Here is a 6,257-nt window from a genome sequence, read left to right as displayed (position 1 = left end):
GGGAACCTGTTCCCTGGCTGCTGCTGTGATGGATGAGGTCACTGAGAGGGCTTCCCCAAAATGCAGTGTCTTCATGGGGTCAGACCGAGGTCGACTGGAGGTCAAAGTGCAACTGAAGGGGAGACTAATGTCTGAAAGTGTCCAAAAAACCTAAAATGATCTGTAGCTGTTGTATTTGATGTACCAGGCAAATGTTGGACAAATGGCTACAGCCCAACACAAAATGTCATTTCTTTACCGTTTACTTCTTACTATAATTAGTACTTGTTTTATTGTTTTCCGTTAAGTTTGAACCATGTCTGAGTGGTTGTCTTTGTTCACCAAAAGTAGTATAATCTCAATATTAGACTTTAATTGAGTCCCTTTTCATTTCTATTCAGAGAAAACTGAACAGGAAATTGGGACCAGTTTGGATATTTTTTTTATTTGATTCTGAATTTCAAAGTGTTATTTATTCTTGTTCAAACTTTACAAGAACTCAGTTAAAAGACCAGTTCAAGCCGATAAAAAATGAACTGGTTCATGCTTGTTGTTCACCCTTGTTCCTTATATCATTCATGGGTGTTTGGATTTTTGTTTCCATTTGTGCTTGTGTTTAGACCGCCTTCTTGCTGTTTATTTATATTTGTTTAGGTTTTGCCGTATTCTATTCATTTCTTTTGTATTCATTATTGTTCAAAAGGTCTTGCCATACAATTCATTCCTTTGTGTTCGTTTCTCTATTTATTCTTCTGTTCTTCTGCTATCCTTGTGCCACAGGATTTAGTTTCCTTAGGTCAGTTTTATTCCCTTTCCTCTAGTTTATTCTTTCTCTGATTCTTAATTCAGTTCATAAATCAGTTAATAAATCACCTGATTTCCTCACGTGCAGCCAATGTCCTACTCCGCTCATCCTTTAGCATTTAAGCTAACTGGTTTTCGACGGTTTCTTCCGTTATTTTGTCCGTTGCTCTCCCCAGTCCATGTCGTTTCAAGTTCTGTACATAAAATGACCGTGTTTGTAAGTTTTGTTTTTACTTTTTACGTGTTATGAAACAATTTCTCCGCATTTTGGTCCTTGTACACTCCCAACCGTAGTTGAACTAGTTCCAAAACAAACGACGAAATTTTATGAGCACAGTCTGCTACATGCTAATAAATTAGAAATGTGGGGCAGATTAAATTATCTTCTAAAAAATGCTGTTTTGAACAGAAATCATGGTTTGATATTGTTCTAGAGTTAAGAGCCTGAAAAATGACTTACGACTTTGGTTAAAAATGATAAAGGACAAACTCATGTTTTTAAATACAGCAGATTTAAGTTTTATCATATTTTTTTAATAAGTGACTTCATGGCATTTTCATAACAGAGTGACACAGGGAGGTGTAAAATACTTTTTAGGTCTCTTTTTCTTGTCAAACTGCACTTTAAGGTTTACATCACTTTCTTCAAATGACAGCCCTCTAAGAAAGTGTATCCATCCTCTTTTTGTAAAGTTTTTATGTTTTTCTTTATTTTAAAATCTAAACGTAAATATGTAGAAACATACTTTGAACCACTTGAAGCACTATTATACCATTATGTGCTCCTATTTTGCTTTTGAACTTGGATGCACATTCACCACCCGTTTCCTCAGTTTATTTATTTAAAATGAGCTTCATTGTTGCTTTTCTTCTTCTACCGTTTATCTAATAGTAGCCTTTGTATTCTGTGTCTGAAGATGGATAGTAATAGACACAAAATAGTTTGTTTTCCAATGCAGAATGTGTTGCCTTTTCAGATCTTTCAGCCTACTTCAAGTTGTCAGGCAGGTTCTATTTAAAAATATTGATTGCACATTAATACGGATATGGATATGGCTAGTGAAGCTGAACCAAAACCACGTGGTGAGGAGGTGATTATTACACTTTCTCTGGCCAACATGTTGTATGGTGATCCCAAACGCACAGTAGCCTGGACTGAGCCCACTCTCTCCAGTGCTGGTACTTTGTATTCCTTGGTGGGAGGGCTGGGAGTTGGAGTAGCTGTGTGTGAAGGTGACGATTTTCAACTGTGTTGGAGTCACTTGGTAAACGCACACCATAATTACTGCTTATTAGAGGCTATAGGGGCCCATTAGTGGCACAAGCCCGGCCCCTCTCTGCCGGTCTTCTCATTATAGAAGCCAGCACAGTCCAGTCTGCCTCATTACCACCTGCCTGTTAAACTCCCTCACACACACACACACACACACACACACACACACACACACACACACACACACACACACTGCAGGTGCTACCAGATTGAAGTCAGGTGGTAACTTAACGCTCAGCAAATCGTGGAAAGAGTGTGTGTTATTAGCTTTTACTACAATATCATTAGATTGCCATTTATCTCACATTATTTATGTATTGTAAACATTTCAGTGACATTGACAGAAACTAGTTCAAGTTGATAAACGGGGATAATAATTTAACACTAAAATAAGTACATTTTAGATCGGGGCTTTACTGATTAAAGTGGCCTATGGAAGAAAAAACACCACATCCAGTTGGAATTTTATTTTAGAATATTTTTACATGATCAGTGCAGTTATTTCTTCATTCGTTTGATAGTGTATATTGTTCTTAGCTTGCTTAAGTGTGTGGAGAATTGATTCCTTATGGACTTATGATGTGCGCAGTTTTGTCCTTACTTCTGCCTGCAACTCCTGGTTTATCCATGTTGATGTGACTCAAATTAACAGCTTTTAAAAAGCGCTTTAAATTTTTTGACTGTTTCTCAATTTGTTCCATTAGCATATAGTTTGACGGTGGACAAGTTTCCATTTCAGCGCATTTAATTTAAAAGTTATGATGCAAAAATGCATGCATCTTTATGGTGTAGGTATTCGTATATGGAGAGATAACTTTTCTTCTTTTTTTTTAACAGTTCAGCTCTGGAAAATAAGGAGGGGCAAGTTTGCCATCATCAAGAAGGTAATACATTTTTAAAATAAAATTATTGCCATGCCAACAAGTTGAACAAAACATATAGAGAAAGATTATTTGTGGGCAAAGAAAGATCATAGCATGTCTCATCAGTTAGACTTGTTTACAGCTGGCGAATTTGCATTGGATGTTCATCTGTGGTAAAATAAGTAATTCTCAACCATGCCAGCCATGCCATGTTGTTCACTGTGCCACAAACAAAAGCTTCGTCTCAGACGGCAGGGTCAGCACTGGGTGCAGCTGCCGCTGCTGCCTCCATCAGTTTGATCAACTTCACAGCCAGACCCCCCTACCATGTCAACACTGATTTTAATACAGACTGTTTTTCTTCCCCAGAAGACCGTCACCCACTCCCCTGTGCCCTCTGTATCGCTTACAGTTTCTTAGTTTGGTCTCTTTGACTGTAGCACAGTAGCAGAGGCTGGCAGCTGCCCATACTCGGTGTTTGATTTTTTTTTTTTCCTTTATTTGTCTCTCCTTTCAGCCATCTTTAGAACTGCTGCTGTTGATTGCACAAACATCACAGGAGAACCAGTAGTTCTGCTCACTTTCTGTTTTTCTTGTGAATACAGGTGAATTTTATTCATACGAGGCTTCCAAGAGAGCAGATGGCTTCAATTAAAATAAAAACAGGGAAGAGAAAAAAGGGTTGCGTTGTGAAAAACAAAGTTGGAGGCATGTTGTTAAATGCGGCTGGGGATGGAACAGAAAGGTGTTACTGGTCCAAAATGATGTAAAGTTGTAAAAAACTTAACATTTTCTAGTCTGAAGTTTTTTTTATTATATTTTTTTATTTATTTAATGTCATTTTGAACATTTTGGCATACATAAAAAGATCACTACGTATGTGAGAATACCAATATTTCACTTCACACTGAACACACCATGCCTGAGGTAAAACATGGTGGTGGAAGCAGCATTCCATGGGGATGGAAAAATAGAAATATCTTTTATTAACTCATAATAGGGAAATTTCTGTTCAACTGCAGCAAAACAACAGAAAATAGACTCACAAAAGAACAAGAAATATTGCACAGCAAGGGCAAAATTTCAACATAAATGCCATTAGAGAAATGTGCAACTGAATTTAATTTAAAAAATTTACAAAATGTGCATGTTTCTTTGAGTATTAAAATAGACCCTTTACAATTGGTGACAATAAAAAACCGTGCGATATTAACATTGTACAGGTACCAGCATGAATGTAAACACTGAGTTTGTTGCTAGCATAAAAGTGAACCTCTTAGAAAACACTGGAGTGCTACTTTGTGTTTATATATCACAAAATCATAAAGCATGTGGTTGAAATGTGACAATGATCAAGTGATATGAGTCCATTTACAATGAACTATAGAAGGTTCTGTGTCAGCTGGTATCAGTTTTAGTGTTAAAGTCACTGATATATTTTGATCCAAAGTAAATGAGTGCTGGGATAAATATATATTATACCATGCATGTCTTAAAAAATTCAGAGAAACATCCAAATGACTCTGACTTTGACTCTTACCCGGAGTGAAGATCATCCATCTCGAAGCACTCACTAGTCTCTTGTTTAATTAGAGAAGAAAGGCATATGATCTCATCACCTGCCTTAACAACAGGTTTCTCCCATAAGAATCTCTCCGTCTCTCGCTCAAAGGGTGTGCTGTTTTAAGGTGGATGCATGGCATTCAACATACCGCCGTATGCGTGTTTGTGTGCTTCCACTCCAGAGTGCTCCAAACTGTGAGGACAGCCCCTCCAGAAAACACAGGCCAGGCTCTCCAAACTCAAAGGACGAGCTCCATTCACCGCCTGGCAACGCCGCTGAGAAATGGAGAAGAGATGGGCAAAGCGGAATGGGTGGGCAGTAAATTATCCGCTTTTGGAAAGGGAAGACAAGATATTTATTTATAGCATTCAATCGGGGCACTCGGGAAGGGCTGAAATGGGCTTGGGAGGGGCTGGGGGTTACATCTTTTGCTAGGGGCATCTTAGGTGGTCAGCTCTGACCTGCACTAACCTCTTGTATCCTGTCTTATTCTCCCACCCTTCCACTTGTCTTGTACCCGACGCTCCCGAGACCTCCTTGGCAATTAGGGAACCAGTCACACCCACTCCCTGCCCCCAAAAGGTAGTAAATTTTCCCCCCTTTGGCCATCCCTATGACACACACACTCACACATCCCCAGAATTGAGGCTTCAAGACGCCATTCAGCCCAATGCCTGCTTGCTTTATTCCCCACTCTACATTTTATCACCACCCCTTGTTTTGTTTTGCTGTCTCAATCCATCAATCTTCCCATTAGCCCTCCATATTACGGAAACCATTGGGGAACGCCTCCTTTGCACCAGCCCTCCATGCCCGTCTTCCTCTGTCTGCACCTCCTTCAGCCTCTACTTGCTCTCTGTTCCTCCACCCCAGAGTCTGGCGTCCCTCTTATTCCTACCTGTTGCTGCCTCATGATCATGCAGCGTCTCTTGCGACCCTCACCTTCCAACTCAAAGTTGACGCCAGACAAAGAAACAGTAAAAGATGGAGAAGATGCACGTAGAAAGTAGAAGATCAGGGATGGTGAGGGTGGGGAGTGGAGGGGGCAGCAGCACTTTGGGTGGTATGTTTTCTGCAAGGGTGGGACACAATGCCCCCAGTGTTCAGGCGGGCCCGTAGGAGCTTGTTTTACAACAGGGGAGGGGCGGCCATCAATGGCCAGATGATGTGAAACACCCTGAGCCGATTCACGGTGACAAACAGCACCTCCCCAGCCCTCACCAAGCAGACCCCCACCTCCTACTGGTCCTTTCTGCCTTCTCCCGTCACCTCCCTCCTTCTCTCCACACATTCTGTTCTGTTGGACCAAAACCAGGACGGCCGTGGAGGGCATGCAACAACACCACAACCGAGTAGATGGGAAGTGAGGGGGCACACACACTTACCCGTTCTCAAAACTTCTCACGTACATAATGCACACCGTCGTCTTCACGTGGGAAGAACTTCCTCCCCTTCCCTTGCATCGAGCGTCTTCTGACTTATTTTCAGCTTTCCATTCATTAAAATGCAAAATGGCTTGATCAAAGGATATTTGGTAAAGAAACAAGAGCTGGAATGTTGTTGCCAACTGGATGCAAAGTCCTGGCTTGGTTTTAGAACTCTTTTCTCCTGGAGACTTGTTCCCCGTTTGGGATGCCGAAGTTCGTTCAGCTCTGTTAGCAGCAAGTTTTAAAACCATGTTCCATTCAGGAGTGGCCCTAGTGACTCCTGCTTTTCTCTCTCTTCTCTTCGTCTCATGGCGATTAAACTGGCCTGTCTTCTCATTTTAACTGCA

General features: G+C 40.8%; 1 long non-coding RNA gene across 1 annotated transcript; it reads left to right on the top strand.

The window, feature by feature from the left end:
- Window positions 1-771: 771 nt before the first annotated feature.
- Window positions 772-6,257, top strand: LOC107835727 (uncharacterized). The gene is made up of 3 exons (XR_001661537.1): window positions 772-1,000; window positions 2,894-2,940; window positions 4,665-6,257. It is a non-coding gene; the product is annotated as an uncharacterized LOC107835727 (long non-coding RNA).

The sequence above is a fragment of the Poecilia formosa genome, unplaced genomic scaffold, assembly GCF_000485575.1.
Source record: "Poecilia formosa unplaced genomic scaffold, Poecilia_formosa-5.1.2 Scaffold19, whole genome shotgun sequence".
Lineage (NCBI taxonomy): Eukaryota > Metazoa > Chordata > Actinopteri > Cyprinodontiformes > Poeciliidae > Poecilia > Poecilia formosa.
This window is presented reverse-complemented; position numbering and strand designations above follow the sequence as displayed.